Raw genomic sequence first — 19,327 nt, 5'->3', positions numbered from 1 at the left:
CCATCTTTCAATGTATAGCTGTAACATTTCATCAGGAATAACAATACCAAAACGTTCGTATAGGTTTACAGCGTTTTCATTGATGTCATCTTCTGTCATGACAAACATTTTATTGAGATAATTACCATCAACTTCTAAAATTAGAGAAGCAATTTTTTCTTGGTTCAGTTGTTTCAAGTAGGTACACAAGGCAGTACGAAATTTAGCGGTCTTCAATGGTCTATTTTTATCTATGAATTTCTCCAAATCACTAGTTACAGTTAAGCCTTCAACCCACTTCTCAATGTATTGATGTAGTACATCTTGAGGAATTTCAATGCCAACACATGCATATCTGGTCTCGCAGTTGTCTTTGATTTCATCTGTTGTCATAACAAACATTGTATTGAGGAAATCTGTGTTTCCAATCCAAATTAGATTAGCAATTGCTTCTGCGTTTAACTGTTCCATGTAAGTTTGAAATGCGTTACGAAATAAAACATTCTTTTGTGGTCTATTTTGATCTATGCTTTTCTGTAACTCGTCTGTTTTAGTCAAATGTTTTAACCATCTCTCAATGTAAGCCTTTATCAGATTAGCAGGAATAACAATACCAAAACATTCATATCGTTTTTCAGTGTTATCTTTGATGTCATCTTCTGACATGACAAACATTTTATTGAGAACATCTTCCTCTGCGTCCGAAATGAGTGAAGAGATTGTTTCTGTGTTCAGTTGTCTCATGTAGTTACACAAGGCAGTACGAAATTTAGCGGTCTTCAATGGTCTATTTTTATCTATGAATTTCTCCAAATCACTGGTTACAGTTAAGCCTTCAAACCACTTCTCAATGTATTGATGTAGTACATCTTGAGGAATTTCAATGCCAACACATGTATATCTGGTCTCGAAGTTGTCTTTGATTTCATCTGTTGTCATAACAAACATTGTATTGAGGAAATCTGTGCTTACAATCCAAACTAGATTAGCAATTGTTTCTGCGTTTGACTGTTCCATGTAAGTATGAAATGCGTTACGAAATAAAGCATTCTTTTGTGGTCTATTTTGATCTATACTTTTCTGTAACTCGTCTGTTTTAGTCAAATGTTTTAACCATCTCTCAATGTAAGCCTTTATCAGATAAGCAGGAATAACAATACCAAAACATTCATATCGTTTTTCAGTGTTATCTTTGATGTCATCTTCTGACATGACAAACATTTTGTTGAGAAAATCGTTCTTGGCATTCCGAATTAGATGAGCGATCTTTTCTGTATTTAACTGTCTCATGTGATCACATAAGGCAGTACGAAATGTATCATTTTTCAATGGTCTATTTTCATCTATGCATTTCTCGATCCCACTGGTTTTAGTCAAACGTTTTAACCATATATCAAAATAATGCTGAAGTAAATGATCAGGAATAACAATACCAAAACATTTATGTTGGTTCTCAGCGCTGTCTATTATGTCCTCATCTGTCATGACAAACATTTTATTGAGAACATCTTCCTCTGCGTCCGAAATGAGTGAAGCGATTGTTTCTTTGTTCAGTTGTCTCATGTAGTTACACAAGGCAGTACGAAAAGCAGAATTCTTATAAAGTCTATTTTTATCTATGCATTTCTCTAAATCACTGGTGTAAGTCAAACATTTGAGCCATTTATCAATGTACTGCTGCAGTAGATCAACAGAAACAACAATGCCAAAACATTCATATTGGTTCTCAGCGTTGTCTTTTATGTCATCTTCTGTCATGACAAAAATTTGATTAAATACATCATCCTTTGATGTCTGAATAATTAAAGCTATTTTTTCTGTAGGTAATTGCCTCATGTAGTTACGTAGAGCGCAACGAAATGAAACATTAAAAATAAGTCTACTCCTATAGAATGCATCGCCGAAATGTCTTTCGTTGGTCATTTGATCAAACCACCTCTGAACGTACTGCTTTATTAGATCATCAGGAATAACAATACCAAAACATTCATACCGGTTCTTAGCGTTGTCTTTGATGTCCTCCTCCGTCATGACAAACATCGTTTTGAAAAATATATGCCCTGCATTCTGAATAAGTGAAGCAATTTTCTCTTTAGTTAATTGTTTCATATATGAACGCAAGGCTGTGCGACCTTTATCATTTTGAAAAACTCTATTTTTATTCATGAGTGCCACCATCCAATTTGTGTTTGTAAGGCGATTAAAATACTGTTCAATGTATTGCTGAAGCAAGTCATCAGGGATTATAATACCAAACAGTTTATATGTTTTCTTAGCGTTGTCAATGATATCATACTCTGTCAGGACAAACATTGTATGGAGAAAAATGTCCTCTGCTGTATTAATGAGTGAAGTAATTTTTTCCGTGGTTAGTTGTCTCATTGTGGTACGAACAGCATCACGAAATGGTATATTCATCAATAGTCTATTTTCTTTGAAGTTAATTCTTTTACGGAACAAAAATTCTGCCATATCGAAATACATAGAAGTATTTCCCCATAAAAACATTTCATCAAAAAATGTCTCCCAGCTGTATCTTGTTAAATCGTGAAACCACCTATCAATGTAAGGCTGTAAAATTCTCTCAGGAATAACAACACCAAAGCATTCATATTGTTCCTTTGCAAAATCCTTGATATCATGTTCTGTTTTGACAAACATTGTGTTGAGGAAATCCTTACTTCCATTTCGAATGATAGAGCCAACCGTCTCTTGGTTTATTTGTCGCATAAAGGAGTTTAAAGCAATACGGAATGTTACATTTTTTAAAAGCCTATTATCCTTAAAATGTGCCTTCGTGGAATTAGATTTCGTCAAATCACCAAACCACCTGTAAATGTATTGTTGTACTAAATCATCAGGTAGAATAATTGAAAAACTTTGGTATTCCCTAAACCTATTTTCAACCTCGTCGTTGATGTCTGTTTCTCTCATGACAAACATTACATTTAAGAAACTTGTGCTCGCTGTCTCCAATAAGGCAATTATGTCATGATTATTAAGATTTCTCATTAAGTCACGGAGCATAGTGCGTAATTTGATGTTCTTTAAATTCACATTTTCTTCTATGTTATGATTAACATCACGTGAACTTACCATATCTTCAAAAACCCGTTGTATGTACATCTGCAAATTGTCATCAGATAAAAGTATTACATGAAATTCATTTTCGATGTCTATTGTAACAGAAAATCTTTCCCGAACAAATCTAGGTTCGGCATACTTTATCAACATGCTTATAAGTTCTTCTTGCGTTCCAAAATAAACAGCCAAAAAATCAAACAGCTTGTCATGAATGGTTTTGTAGATGCCTTCATCATAAGTCACAAACGTGTCAGTCAGTATTTCAAGTTGGGACTTGAGTTTCCTACCTGTTATATTTTCGTCTATTTCACATACGTCTTTGGTGACTTCAATAATCTCTTTAACTTTAGGATCCTTACCTGTAAGATGAATTTCCTCTAACTTGTTGTTAAATATAACCAACAAAAGTAGAGCACAGTATTTGTACTTACCTTCCGCACAGTCATTATACATGCTACGAAACTCTTTTTGGTAGAATGAAAATGGATCATCCAAAAAAAAGTGGACATTAAATTCTGGATTGTTTCTCTGTACATAATATAATTTACATAACAATGGAAGAAACTCATATTCACTCAAACGTTCAAATGCTTCTACTGCATGCTCCTTAAAATACTCTGCAGTCAATTTTTCCTTTTCTTCAGATGATAAAGATAAACTATGTGACCTCAGGTTACATACACATGTTTTGAAGATTTCTAAATTTGTAAACCCTTTATCTTGAAAAACTTGAAGTCTACATGTTAAAATCAACTTACAATTACCATTTTCAAGAATACCCTTAATGTCGTTCATTGATTTCTTCCATTCTTCTATCCGACTTTGGCTGGCTGTAAAATTTCCACACATATCGTCAACAACATACAACGTTTTTCTGTCTGATTTGTATAGATCTTTTACTTCTTTTGCATCACTCACAGTTAGTATTGTGTATCCAAGTCTTTCCATTTGGAGAGCTACGTGTCTAGCGATTGCAGTTTTCCCACTTCCCGCTGGTCCTATGACACTTACACAGTTGTTGCTGTTGATACTTGCAAGCACATGATCAGTCGCTCTGGTTTCGACGTAAATTTTGCTCTCAATCTTCCATTTCTCTATTTGATCGACCATAAGATCTTAAGAAAATTAAAGTTTAGTTACTTGTTTATATTTTTCTTGTTTATAAACAGAGAAAGTGTCATTTATAATCTATTCTTAAGAAGATAAACATATATTTGAACATACAGATAAGAAAAAAATCGTTCACATTGTTGAACAAGCACCAATATTTAGACAGAGCCTCATTTAGGTCTAACTATTTGAACAATCCCGTTAAGCTTTAGAAATTTAAAATGGCGGCCATTCTATGTTAAAATATCTGTTTTTATTATTCTTCTTGGCATGCATGAAGTAACCCGACGGAAACATTTAAAAAATGCGACCAGTTTTGATTAGGATAGACTTTATGCTATGTGACTTTAACTGCTTATTTCTTAACTTGACATGAAGAACCAAACAGAATAGCTTTATTTCGTTAGTACTATGTGTATTTGTCTAAGCGATTCAATAATTTAGAACCAAACAGTAAGAACTATGTCAAAAGTTAAACACTGTACGTTGACCTATTAAAAAGTTTGTCCGTTGTGAAGGTTGGTAGCAGTTTAATTCAAGTATTTCATGAACTCAAATTAGTTGATAAGAAGTCAATAGATTTATCAAGGCCAAACTAAACTCATCTTTCCAAATCTTCAAACACAGTTTTTCCTGTTAGTTTACATTGTATTGATTTTATCAATAATGGTACAAAATAAATATTTACCACTCATTCCATTTCTTTTTCGTTCTCTAATCCTGTTCCCTACAATAAAATTACATGATATATTTATATACTTATATATAAGAAGTCTCAAACTATACACTGTAATAAAAAGGACGAAATTCAATGTAAACGAAATTTTCGACGTTTCAGAATCTTAAGGATTGTGGATTATTTCATTGTTTTGGAAAACACCTAACGTCATTGATCAATTGTCTATTTTCAAGATGTTTTTAACCAATCATAACGTTTCGGTTACTCTTTGGAACCTATTAATCTTAATAGTTAACATTCTAAAACGTTATATTGACGTAATGTTGTCCATTTGGTTTTGGTGTGTTTTGTCATTTGAATTTTGCCTTGATTAGGGACGTTTCGATTTGATTTTCCTCTGAGTTCAGTATTTTTTGTGATTTTACTTTTTACAATTTAAATAAAAAAACCATGACTTATTGTAGATCTGAAAAAGCGATCTGTTATATTGTAACAAATTTTATATCATTATGATACATATTCAAAATATTTATAACCTACCAATACTCAATAATTCTAAGTCGTTCTGTGTGACATGTGTTTCTTTTATTTTTTCGGCATAATCCGTATAACAGCTATCTTCTCTCAGAACTTCAAGGAAAATTGGAAAGGCAGACGAAATATCTTTTCTTACAAGTGTTCCCAAAAGTCTTCTATTTTTCTCGTGTGAAACCATCTTTACTGATGAAAGTTTTTCATAAACCTCACGGTCTATCACATCTTGAGTAAAAAGCTTGTCTAGAATTCCAGTTTTGTCGATGTTAATTTCATGAACTATAGTTTTATACCATTTGATTAATTTAACAGCATCGTTTATAACTGAAATATATAAGATTACAAAATAAACGTTATTGAAAGCAAATGTTTACGAAAGGATATGATTTCCTTGCTTTTAGAAATATAACGCTAAAAGTGAAAAATCGTTTATGGTTTATTACAGTGAAACCTGTTTAAACCGATCCTTTTCGGGTCTTAAGATTTTGATCGGTTTTGACCGATGTTCGGTGTTATCACGTTCAAAACGCATACTAGTTGATACGACAGTGCTTCAGAACATGTTTGGTTTATACAGGTTATCGGTTTGTGCAGAATTCGGTTTAGTCAGGTTTCACTGTAAGAAGCATCCTTTATTGTAGTAAACTAACAGAATTGGAGATAAGCAACTATAAGTCACCGTTATTTAGTGAATTCATTGAAAAATTGTCATCGGTTCTTGAAACAAGCAAGTTGTTAAACGGAAACAAAAACGAATTTAAAGAATATGAGACACCAAATTGTAAAAATGTGGATACAAATCTGTCTAAGTTAATCTATGATTGGGTTATATAAAAACAAAGCGTAAGACACGTATTAATCTACAAACAGTTAATTGCTCAGCATAGAACTTGGTTATCATCTTTAAACTTTGGAGCTGTCGTACTTTGAACAATTAAAAGCTGATGTGCGCTCCGTAACACGACACTACGCACCATCCATACAAAACAATAACATATGAAAGCCTTTGACATGACAAAAAAAACTTTGTTTCACTCATTTGAAACCAAGGTACATTACCGGTTGTTTCATCTGTGAGTTGTGCTTTCTGTAAAATCAAGTCTTTGTCTAAGACTTTGGCCTCCATCCTTTCAACAAGAGAACTGTGACACTTTTGATCAGAATCTTTTATCGCTTCAACAAAAACAAAAAAGGTATTGTATGGTCGATGCATCAGTATTTCTAAGAGTTTCTGGTTGCGATTAGATTGGTCTGAAAGGCTATCAATCTCCTCTCTATCGTCAAGAGTTAGAATGCACTTTGAAATTAAGTTATCTAAAACATCCGTATCAAGTATTGTTGACTGTATTAGGTCAACCTTGAATTCTTGGTAAGTACCTAAAATAAAATATGATGATATATGATATCTGCTATATCAGATAAATAGTCATAGTCGCATCCTTTTTTTTTTTTTACATATCTTATCTTTAAAATGCATACAGGTAATGCATGTGTAAGGACGATGAGTTATGATTCTAATTGGATTATGCCCCCTTTAATAATAACATATGATGATACATCATAAGTGCTTAATTAGAAAAAAAAGTTTACATATCGTACCTTTTAGGCATACATGTGCATGTATTTTGTAAGGACAATGAAATATGATTCAAATCGGATTGTGTCCATTATTTTCGTCAAAGAATCTCTGACAGTTCTACATCTAAGTCAAGAATAATTTATTTCTAAAGTATGAAGATCTCATATATTTCTTCAGTTATGATAAAAATCTGTAATCCTTTGAAAATTGTTCCAATAATGAATGCATAGCATAAATATGTCATTTAAGGGCAAAACAGTTATTGTTTGGTGTCACTGTTTTACCAAAAAGGTTATGAAAGCGTTTTTTTTAATGGTCGCTATAATTGATTCAATTTGAAAAATGACAGATTTCAGTAAAATTTCAAAATAAGCAGGACAAACTATGTGGTTACTATTTGGTCATAAATAATATCATGTAATGAAAATTTATGCAATTTGTTCTTTTTTTAACAGTTATTAAAACTGTTAACTACTTTTAGTTTTTGAAAATTGCAGTTTATTTTTTTAACTCGATGGTCAATGATGAGACTTTTGTAACCGACATATGAACACTTACTTCTATCGTGAGTCTCCATAATCTGAGTTGCTACAGTCGTTCTACAACAAAAAAAACCTGAAGTGATATGTGTACTGCGAACTTAACAATATTATAATGGTTTTCAATATAGTTTAACATTGTTTTCTTAACTGTAGTTAAACCTAGGGGATTTATTAGTAAATTCATTAATATGATAGTTCTTTTGAAAATCACAATTTTCTTTCAATGAAAGAATGATCTTTTCTATGTAGACTATTTATTTAACGTGAAGTGATACATGTATAGCCGTACTAATCAATATTAATGGTTTTTAATATAGTTCAGCATTGTTTTCTTAACCGGTGTATAAATATAGTGATATATTTCAAATTGAAAAAAAAATTAATTTCAAAGTAATAATCATTGTAAGAATGATATATCCTATGTAGACTATTTACTTAATCAAGATTGTTTAGTCCGTTTAACAAAAATGTTACTTGCTATTTGTTCCCGTTTATCTTTAAGAATAATAATCAAAAGCATACTGTAGTCATTATCATAAAAGAATACTGTGCAACATTGTGCTTTTCTTGATTTACTTTTTTGTTAATTTGGACCGCTTAAATCCAAACCATCTATTAACAAGGATGTGTAACTATATAAATATGTGAGCAGCTTATTACTAAATTGGACCTTAAAGTTATAGCCAAATCAATCAATATCCAACTGTGCAAAAGTTTACAAATACTATCACTTCGATCTATGTTGTTCTGAATAAAACCTAAGTACCTGTATCCGTCCTTGTTATATCTAATTTTATGTTCATCCCTTGAATTCGTATTGTTGTTTAATATTTTCAAATGTTTTATCAAATATATTTAGAAAATCTTCTTTTAAGATTTAAAATGTGTTAAAATATCACTTATTTACCACAACTATATTAAAACTATGAGTCCACATGTTTCAATACGTAACAACCCACATACCACATAGGACCCACTTCTTTTTCATTTTTCTGACAAACAGAATGTTTCATGACATAAAATTAGGTATATTCGGTAGTCTTTTTCTAAGCATCTTTTTTGGACACATTACACAAACAATATTTGGTTTAAAACTATTTTATCAAGTATATTTCAATATACAACAGAAAGAAATTCTAATATTAAACTAACAAATGGAAAATAGCCATTGTCATTAAGTATATTTAAAATTTCTAGAAAAAGCTTTTTAAAATCAATGGCAGATAATTATATTGATTTTGTTAGAACAATTAATCATGTTTATGTTTTCGGTTTTTTTTATAATCTGAGTGATATTAACCAATACTACCGTTTTAATGTTTCCTTAATAAGGGAAAATTAAGTTTCCCCTATATAATTCATTTAAATAACTATAATTTTGATAATTTAATGTATTTCATCGAAAAAACAAGGTCCGTGACCCACGCGTTATATTATTTGAAAGTACACTAACCAAGAGATAATTTACAGAAGTTTTAGAAAAATCTATCCTCAAACATTTAGTTACCCAATCTACCTTGACAGAACCAATTGTTCTCCATCAGATGCACATGTTGATTGTTAATGTCTCTTCAGTGATGATCAGGGAAAACATTTGAAATTTCGAAACATCTTAAAAACTTGGTAAAGCTGATTCAACCAAAATGACAAAGAGCTATGCATCAGAAAGATTTCTTTTTTAATTGTTTATTACAACTTTAAATGGAAGTAAATAACTATTTACAATTTAATCGCTATATTTTATGTGGCATACTCATGGACTTTCTATACTAACGGGACTCGTCTCTATTGATTTTGACTGATTACTAAGCTGCCTGTGTAAAGCTACCACCCAACAATAAACTTAGTTTCGTATCTCTGATTTACGATGCTAGTAGTTATTTGCGTATTTCACAATACATTGTAATAATATAATTATCATCATTTGTTAATATAAAATCTGATTAATAGCCATTTACGATGACAAAATATTTACAAATTTGAAAGAATGTTGATTTTTTAAAACTTAGACATATCGTTTTGAAGAACACTCCAGTTGTGTAAAATGGCTTACATATCAAACAAGATGGCGGCTACTGAAAATTCAACGAATAAATAGTATAGAAAGTCTCTTACATAATGCATGGTAACTGATATTTATCATGAAAAAGGTAAGACAGAATTCATACTCATGACATTTAGAAAAGTATAGAATAGAATAGAATAGAATAGAATATCTTTTATTTCCATAAGAGGTACCCTCAAGGGGCATAGTGCATATACATTCATGACAATATATAGTTACAAACAATTACAAATACAATAAAGCAAAACAACAAAACAGTATGCTTTAAAAAGTTAGACATTTTAAATATTACTTACAGTATCCCAGTGTTATATTATAAATGTTTACTCAAGGCAGGTGTTTTGATAAGAAATAGCCAAGTTGTTTTAAAATATTAATAGACTCACAGTTTAATAGCCAAATAAATTTATTGACCATATCCAAGGAGTAAAATTTTTTACATTCTTTAAATATCAGATCAAATAACATGTCTCTATCCTTAGAGTATACAGGACATTCTATAAGAAAATGAAGTTCATCTTCCACTTTATTCAAATCGCATTTATCACAAATTCTTTGATGAACTTCTAATTTGGAATATCTCCCAGTTTCAATTTTAAGTCTATGAGATGAAATCCTGAATTTTGTGATAGCGGTATGGGTTTTGCTCATTGAATTAACCATTTAATATTTTATATATAACTACTACTAGTATATAAGTATACAAGTTCCAAGGATTTGGGGATACCATCCATGACACAGTTTAGAGCATGCACAGCAAAACACGCAAACAAAAAAATAAACAACGCTTGTATTGCTGTACTTCATCTCATTTGAACACATTCTCCGTGTATATGGTATTTACATTGTATACCGATGACATTCGCGGCTTATTGAAAAATAAGACCAACACTAACACTAATAATATTATAATTAATACAAAATCATTACCTGATTCTATGACTGTATTTGCCTTGATAATTCCCTGTTTTTGTGGGGTTTGGCAGTTTTCAACATGATCATCTAACCTTTGAAACTGGTCTACATAAACACTAAGTGGAATGTCTGGATAGAAAGCCCTAGATTGGAGATAAACATTTTAGTTTTTAATTTGTAATTTAAATACCAATAGATGCTAAATATTTCACAAGTAAACACCAAGACAGACATTGATTTTAATAAGTGTATCACATTCAATCCATTAAATTGTTAATTCAAAGGAACTGAGGAAATATATGTTAAACTTGTGTCAAGCGATACACAGTAAAAGACCAAGACATATTTTCATGTTATAGATATATTGATTTACAAGAGGCACTTTGTTAAACTATACTTTTGTTATTAAATTGACTATATAAGAAGAGTGGCTGAATAAGTTTAAACCATACTATTGATATACCCCGGTTTGGAACGTTTGTGATTTAGAAATGTAGAAAGCAACGCTTTGTACGATGAAGGTTAATCTAAGGTTAATCTAATGTATCAAGTTGTTTGTTCCGCTCTTGATAAAGTATTTGCATCCGTCCTTGTTATATTTGTCTTTTATGCTCATAACATTTAAAAATACATATAAGCTGTATTCATTTTGTTTATATAATCAGATGAATAAGGAAAATTCAGAATACTTATTTCGCCATAATTCAAATTTTGTATAGAGTCCTCAAATATAAAACCAACAGTATCTAAGGTCTAGATACACGAAACACCTCTGAACTTCACAGAGGGCATGGCAAAAATATTCCTTACGAATCGCATCATTTATATTTTAAAAGGTAACTGTGTTTAACAATCCTGTCGCTATTTTATATTGATATACTTTTACGAAATGTTATAATTCAAAATTCAACCTTATACCAGTCGACAGACGTGCTTATTTTGATTAAATTACTACTTCACAGCAGTCCAGTATGATTAATCTGTAAACTTATACTGATTGACCTTCAAAAATTAATAATGAACAATACATTTATCGAAAATGTTTGCATTATGGGAAAAATAGACAAAAAATAACTCCAATTTCAACGAACTTTCCGTGCAGTTTTTCAAATAAGATTTCACAGAAATTAAAATCAAATGTTACATTTTTATGCCCCATTGATGGGCGTTATGTTTTCTGGTCTGTGCGTTCGTTCGTCTATCCGTTTGTCTGGCTGTCCCGCTTCAGATTATAGTTTTTGGTCGAGGTAGTTTTTGATGAAGTTGAAGTCCAATCAACCTAAAACTTAGTAAACATGTTCCATATGATACATCTTTCTTATTTTAATGCCCAATTAGAGGTTTATCCCATTTTCACGGTCCACTGAACATAGAAAATGAAAGTGCGGATAGGGCATTCGTGTACTTGGCACACAATCGTGTTTGTTATAAAACAAATTTTGTTTTAAGTTGATGTTAACGTTGAGGAGATCTTCTATAAGTCTTTCTTGTTCAACAGTATATATAGCAGTCCACAGAATATATGATTTTGATCAAATGTAGAAAATGATCTTTTTACTATAAAGGTTTAACTAATCTCTCAAGTTGTTTTTCCGTTCTGGATACATCATAAGTATTTGCATCCGTCCTTGTTATATCTTAAGTTATTTATAAGTTAAATACGTACTAGGTGAATTAATTTTGTTTATAAATAAATCAGATGAATTAGAAATATCAATTTTAAAAAGACTTGAATTATTCAATGATGTTCAATTTCAATTTTTACGTCTACAATGAGCAAAACCCATACCGCCTAATCAGCTATAAAAGGGACCGAAATGATAATTGTAAATAAATTCAAAAGAGAAAACTAACGACCTAAGGCATGTATAACATAATGAACGAAAAACAATATATAGCACGGGAACAAACGAAAGGCGCTAAATTGCAGGCTCCTGACTTGGGATAAGCACATATAAAATCTAATGGGGTTAAACTTGTTAGGATGTTCCCTAATCCTCTCTCTAACATTGGACAGTTGTGTAACAGTACAACATAAGAACGAACTATGAAAATCAGATTTAAAAGGCTTAACTCACCATAGGAATACAAATAGAAATACATCTAAAAAACAACACAGAGTAGACGCTGACATGTACTTTTACATTGCAACAACAAAACAACACTTGAAACAGATCTGAGAGTACTCGCAGTTACTGACAGCTAGCTTAAAGCCAAATAAACTATTTAAAAAATATTCAACTAAGATTATCTTTGTATCTTTAATATTAATATATCAATTATCAAAATGTATAATCCAAAAAATACTGAACTATGAGGAAATCTCAAAGTGTTAAGTCTCTAATCAAATGGCAAAATCAAAAGCTCAAACACATTAAACGATAACCGTGTTGTGTTTACTTTCCTTCACTTTACAATGAACGAATGTATCATTTTGTTTGATATCGTTGATCAAATTTTTAACCCTTATATAAGAAAAGAGGTAATGATGTAACATTATTGTCGTATCATTCATCACAAAAAAAGATATCTTGAAAGCTGTCTACTGAAGTTCACATAAATGGCTTAAATTAAAACCGTTGCAATACCTGACCAAATAGTAAATTAAAGAGCATTGAAAACCTAAAAAGTACTTTTTGTAAACTTCTTCCAAATTTCTGAAAATTATGTTCCAAATTATGCTATCAAAAGGTAAACGCACCTTAGTAACTTAATAATTGAACATTTTATAAAACAACCTAACTCACACAAAGTTGTCTTGCAAGCCGTCTTCTGAAATTCACATCAATGGTTTAAACTTAAACCGTTGCAATTCCAGATCAAATAAGAAATTAAAGAGCAATATAAACCTCATAAATAAATGGTTTTTTTTCATAATACAGCTAATTGCACAAAATTAACGTTAAAGCAATCAATATGTATCGATCTATTCAATAATTTTGAGACCGTTGGTGATACCAAGCTCCATTTTATAGTCACTTTTATGTACAGAACGCATCAATTTCAGAAGATAGATAGTTATTTGTTTTATGACTATAACCGATTTGATTATACCAAATAAACTCATCCTAGATACCAGGACTAAATTTCATATAAACGCCAGACGCACGTTTCGTCTACAAAAGACTCCCCAGCGCTCGAATCCAAAAAAGTTATAAAAAAATAAAAAAAATTAAAAAAAAGCCAAATAAAGTACGAAGTTGATGAGCATTCAGATCCAAAATTCCTAAAAGTGTTGCCAAATAAAGCTAAGATAATCTATGTCTGAGGTAGAAGGCCTTAGTATGTCAAAAAATTTAAAATTTTGTAAACAGTTAATTTATAAATATAATAATGTCAATGATAATTCATGTCAGCACAAAAAGTGCTGAATACTGGGCTTGTGATACCCTCGGGGAAATAAATCTCCACCAGCAGTGACATCGACCCAGTAGTTGTAAAGTGTTATTTACCTTATTTTACTCCAGCAACATTCGCTGAAAATTTAACAAAGGCTTCTGCTCGTTTGTGCATATTTGAACTTTGAAAATATATTTTGAACTGAATAAAACGGTATGTATGCAAACGATTCTTTTCAGGAATAACCTTCAACAGTTTCGCTCTTGAAAAAATATCGTAGAAGACAATTTCTATGAAGTGTTTGAAATTATGTCAACCAAATGATAGAACAGCTCTTCTATACAATAAAATCATCGGTATTTTAGAACGTTCATGGAAGGTCTTTATTGTAACATCACAACAACATTTCATATATTCACATTTCTAAGATATTTTTTTTTCTTTTTAGATTAAACATTATTCAACCTTTGCCAAACATATTGACATTGCCATTATTAACCTGTTCTTATAATATTAATTAACTATGCATTTATTATTTTACATATAAAATCCCTCACTGAATAAATCTGGTGGTATTTTGACATTAATAAAGAATTAATAACATTGTAAGTTGTAAGGAACGACAGCAAAAGTTCAATGTAGGTAGGATAAAAAATAATTCATATAGTTTGTTCGCTAACCCCCCTACCCCCCTCTTAACTTAATATGGAAATATTGATTGACCAATAAGGATATATCGATGTCAATAAAACAAAACATGCAGCAATCCCCCCCCCCCCAACTATTTGAATTTAGTTTTTTATCCTTCATTATTACTTTTATGTCATCCCTTAAAGTTTACCCTTGAAAGGAAAACGGAAGTTTTTATAACAAACCTATTTAAAAAATGTGTGTCAAATGATTTGTTTCGGTATCGATTATGAATGAAATATCTATACTTACATGTTTTCAAATTTTCAAGATAATCTATCTATAGATTATAACATGCCTTTTTCCATATTGGGTCTGGTATCACCCCGAGACTCCCATATCAGCTCTTAGAGTTATTATTAAATAAAGATGTACACAGATCCAGTTCATAATAATAAGGCGATTGAACATTTATGTATACATAACAGATATGTACGTGAGTTACAGGGAAGTATTTGTATAAATCAATAAAATTGTTTTTTTTTTTGCTTTCACTGAAAGAAAAAGTGGGCGTACACGTTAATACTAGAAGACTCATCAACATTTGGATAACCTAGGGTTACGTAAAAGGTCGATCAAATGGCAGGTTTAATCAGAGACTTGTAGTTGCTGATACCTGGGTCAGGATCCCTAATAGACCTTGAGATGAGGAACTCAGATGACGTAATTAAAAAAAATATTAGTCCGCCATACAATTGTGGATGCTGTGATTTTAAAAATGGACATAAATGAACAATAAGAACTGTTTTATAGAGCTGGTGTGATGAGAAAAGAAAGATGTAGATTTGACCTGAAATGAATTATTAGAAAGGACAATTTTTTCATTGAATTTTATGATCAGAATTTTGGGATTTTTTCATGAGGAGACTAACATTTTTCACCATCTTCCGGGGTCCATCAATTTGCGAAAAAAGTAATCTCACTTGCCACCCCGAAAATTTAACCAGACATGTATAAATGTATCAGCTTCGATATGAGCCATCATACATGTTCAAGTAAACGATATGGACTGAGCAACGGAGGAAAACGTTACCATTACGGCCTATGGAGAATTAATTGTAAATGTATACCCAATTAAATTAGAAGCTTCATTCCGGAAGTTTTCAGGCTGATTTATGGATGATTTCACCTTGTACACCACCGAAAATGATGGTTAGTAGTTTTTTTATTTATACCTAGTTATTATAAATGGTTTAAGATAAATATTATTGATAAAGATCAGCAAAAACTCAATGAAACTTTGCTTTTAAAATGCATTACTGGCACGGGGCTGAACACTTTTTTTAGGCACAATCATCACTTTGTTTACTTCCGAGAGATCCGAAAGGAATTTGTTTACTATATTGAAAAAGGCAAGAAACAACTTTTAAATATTATTAAATTGTAAGTAAACATGACACAATATAGTCTTTGTTATGTAATTATCACTTCGGTCTACAGGAATACCTGATAATCAAGGGAGATAACACACTTCATACGAGTAAAGTGAGATACATCATCGCATGTGCTTTTATCCAATGATTTGACCCCTGGTCAGTAGATATCATATGCAAAAAAACAGAAAAAACATGTACATGTTTTAAGAAAATCATGAACTAATATTTTTAATGCGCTTGAGCAAAACAATAGATATTGTCATTTCTCAGTGAAAAAGGGGGAGGGTCAAACCTTTTTGAAAACAATATTTCTGCACCTATTCAACTATTAAGCTAGTTAGCTACTACCCATTGCTTCTAAAATAAAAGGTTTAAATGAAGGTGACTAAGCCACAAGGGAGAAGCATTTGTCTTTCTTTGTGATTAAACTTTCAAGAATTAGATTTTTCTCTCTCAATAGTACTTATGTATTTAAATCAAATGATAACACAGCCTGAGTAATTTTTTTGTCTTATTTCAGTTCCAGACATATCATTACTTTTTAACCTGAGATGGCAAACTAGAGGTTTTAAAAAGTCCTGAATAACTGGTAAGCATTTTGCTTTATTAGGCAAGCTCTAAATTGTTTATTTATGGTATTTATGCAATTGAAATTACAGTCGGTATGTTAAAAATATGCAAATATGAAAACTGTTGCTATGGTCTTGGTATTAAATGAAAAGGCTTAGTTACAGATCGTTTCGACTCAATATTTCGAGTTAAATCTTGCGGCAACTGTTTCTCACGTAACACTGCAAACTATATTTAGCTCTATTTTGATCGGTCGTTATTTAATGACGCCATAATACATGTGATGTCACAATGTTTCCTTTAAAACCTCATGTGGATTTCTCACTAATAAAAGGTTTTCACTGAAATACATGTTAAAAACATTTTTTCTCAAATAGAATTATGTGAAAGGACAAGTTTTGAAAATTTGCACTATATTGCACTCTAATTATATGATAAAGATGACTTTCCAAGTAGTTAAGAGTGCTTTCCACAGTTTTAAATACCAGATTTCCACTAGTAAGAATAATTATTTTGGTGTTGGTTTTTTTATAAAATCTTCATTTTTGCATAATTTCTCTGTCAAAATGCACTTTAAGGCACAAGAAAATTTTATAGAATGCTTTAACAGGGTCTGTGTATTGTAATTAAAGGTTATAATCAGAAGTTTTGTCCTTGTTTTGACTAGTGAAGGTATTCTGGAAGAAATTAATTATACAAACACATTGTATTCAAAATAAATGAATATAGCGACGAAAGTGTCATAGCCTTATAGTGCTAAAACAACTTTATTTTTTTTCAGAAATGGACAAAAATACACAGATTTATTCAGAATGTTATACCGATGAAGATCACATAAAAATATTTGGAAAAATCAGAAGTATGAATTTCAATATGGGTCAGGATCCCTAATAGACCTTGAGATGAGGAACTCAGATGACGTAATTAAAAAAAATATTAGTCCGCCATACAATTGTGGATGCTGTGATTTTAAAAATGGACATAAATGAACAATAAGAACTGTTTTATAGAGCTGGTGTGATGAGAAAAGAAAGATGTAGATTTGACCTGAAATGAATTATTAGAAAGGACAATTTTTTCATTGAATTTTATGATCAGAATTTTGGGATTTTTTCATGAGGAGACTAACATTTTTCACCATCTTCCGGGGTCCATCAATTTGCGAAAAAAGTAATCTCACTTGCCACCCCGAAAATTTAACCAGACATGTATAAATGTATCAGCTTCGATATGAGCCATCATACATGTTCAAGTAAACGATATGGACTGAGCAACGGAGGAAAACGTTACCATTACGGCCTATGGAGAATTAATTGTAAATGTATACCCACCTAAGAGCATTAAAGAATACTAGGTAAAATTAAAGTTCTGGATTTAAGCATAGCAATATGTCTACCAATAACTCTAAAAATGGTTAACGTTGAAGGTGCGACTTTAACTGTCAATGTAATCGGAAAATTACAATTTACATATTGTATTGCCATATATTCTTTAAGTTTTGTGACGATATTAAACAAAATACTTAGTAAATAGAGAACATATAAACTCAACAGCAATAAAAATACGTAGAAACGTATGGTAAGCACACCCCGATCATGGTACAGGTTTAAAACAAGACTTTGTATTCAGGGGGCTCGCGGGTATAAATCGATTTTTTGTACCAATACAGGATTTCACTATTTTCCAAATAAGGCTATCAAGAGGTAGAAGTACCTTAAGTTAGTAACTTAATAAATCAACATTTTATAAAACAGCCTAACTGCATAAAATTGTCGCTAAAGCAATCATTAGATATCATTCTATTCAATATTTATGATACCATTCGTGATACCAGGCATCGCATTATAGTCACTTTTACAAACAGAACGCCTCAGTTTCAGAAGTTAAGGTTAATATCTAGCATTGATAGATAGTTACTTATTTATGATAATTACAGATTTGATTATACCAAAGTGTTATTTACCTTATTTTACTCAACCCCAATGCACTGTAACATTTGGAAAGATGTTGAACATTTAACAAAGGTTTCTGCTCATTGGTGCAAATTTGAACTTTGAAAATATATTTTGAACTGTATATAAACGATATGCATGCAAACGAAACATTTCAGACATAGCCTTCATCAGTTACGCTCTGGATTAAATATTGTATAAATTGTTTGAAATTATATCAACCAAACAACACAACATCTCTTCTTGACAATTAGATTATCTGTGTTTAAGAACGTGCATTTAGTGTATTAATCGTAAAAACACCACAACATTTCAAATATCAACATTTCTAAGATATATTTTCATTTTTTAAATTAATGATTATTCAACCATTGCCGAACATAATGATATTGTCATTGTTAACCTGTTCTTATAATATTTATTTTAACTATACATTTATTATTTTACTGATACAATCCCTTACTGAGTAAATCTGGTGGCATTTTGACATTAATCAAGATTTGATAACTTTGTCAGTTGTAAAAGTTTACCCTTGAAAGGAAAACGGAAGTTAATATAACAAACATATTTAAAAATGTTTGTCAAATAATCTGTTTCGGTATCGACTACGACTGAAATATCTATACTTACATGTTTTTCAATATTCAAGAGATTGTAATATCTATAGATTATAACATGCCTTTTTCCATATTGGGTCTGGTATCACCCTGAGACTCCTATACCAGCTGTTAGAGTTATTGTTAATTGAAGATGTGCACAGATCCAGTTCATAATAATAAGGCGATTGATTATTTATGTATACATAACAGATATGTACATGAGTTACAGGAAAATGTGTGTATCAATCAATAAAACTGGGTTTTTTATTCATTGAAAGGCAATGTGGGCGTACACGTTAATAAGAGAAGACTCA

General features: G+C 31.0%; 2 long non-coding RNA genes across 2 annotated transcripts; one reads left to right on the top strand and one right to left on the bottom strand.

Annotated features, from left to right (window-relative positions):
- Positions 1–2,510: 2,510 nt before the first annotated feature.
- On the bottom strand, positions 2,511–7,573 carry LOC143050998 (uncharacterized). Its single transcript, XR_012970534.1, has 5 exons — positions 7,524–7,573; positions 6,446–6,763; positions 5,393–5,710; positions 4,862–4,900; positions 2,511–4,178 (listed from the first exon to the last, which is right to left on the bottom strand). It is a non-coding gene; the product is annotated as an uncharacterized LOC143050998 (long non-coding RNA).
- A 7,558-nt stretch (positions 7,574–15,131) lies between these two features.
- Positions 15,132–17,790, top strand: LOC143051658 (uncharacterized). Its single transcript, XR_012970870.1, has 3 exons — positions 15,132–15,668; positions 16,413–16,481; positions 17,244–17,790. It is a non-coding gene; the product is annotated as an uncharacterized LOC143051658 (long non-coding RNA).
- The last annotated feature ends 1,537 nt before the right edge of the window (positions 17,791–19,327 follow it).

The sequence above is a fragment of the Mytilus galloprovincialis genome, chromosome 11 (genome assembly GCF_965363235.1).
Source record: "Mytilus galloprovincialis chromosome 11, xbMytGall1.hap1.1, whole genome shotgun sequence".
Taxonomy (NCBI): Eukaryota; Metazoa; Mollusca; class Bivalvia; order Mytilida; family Mytilidae; genus Mytilus; species Mytilus galloprovincialis.
Note: the sequence above shows the minus strand (reverse complement) of the source record. Positions and strands in the feature narration are given on the sequence as shown.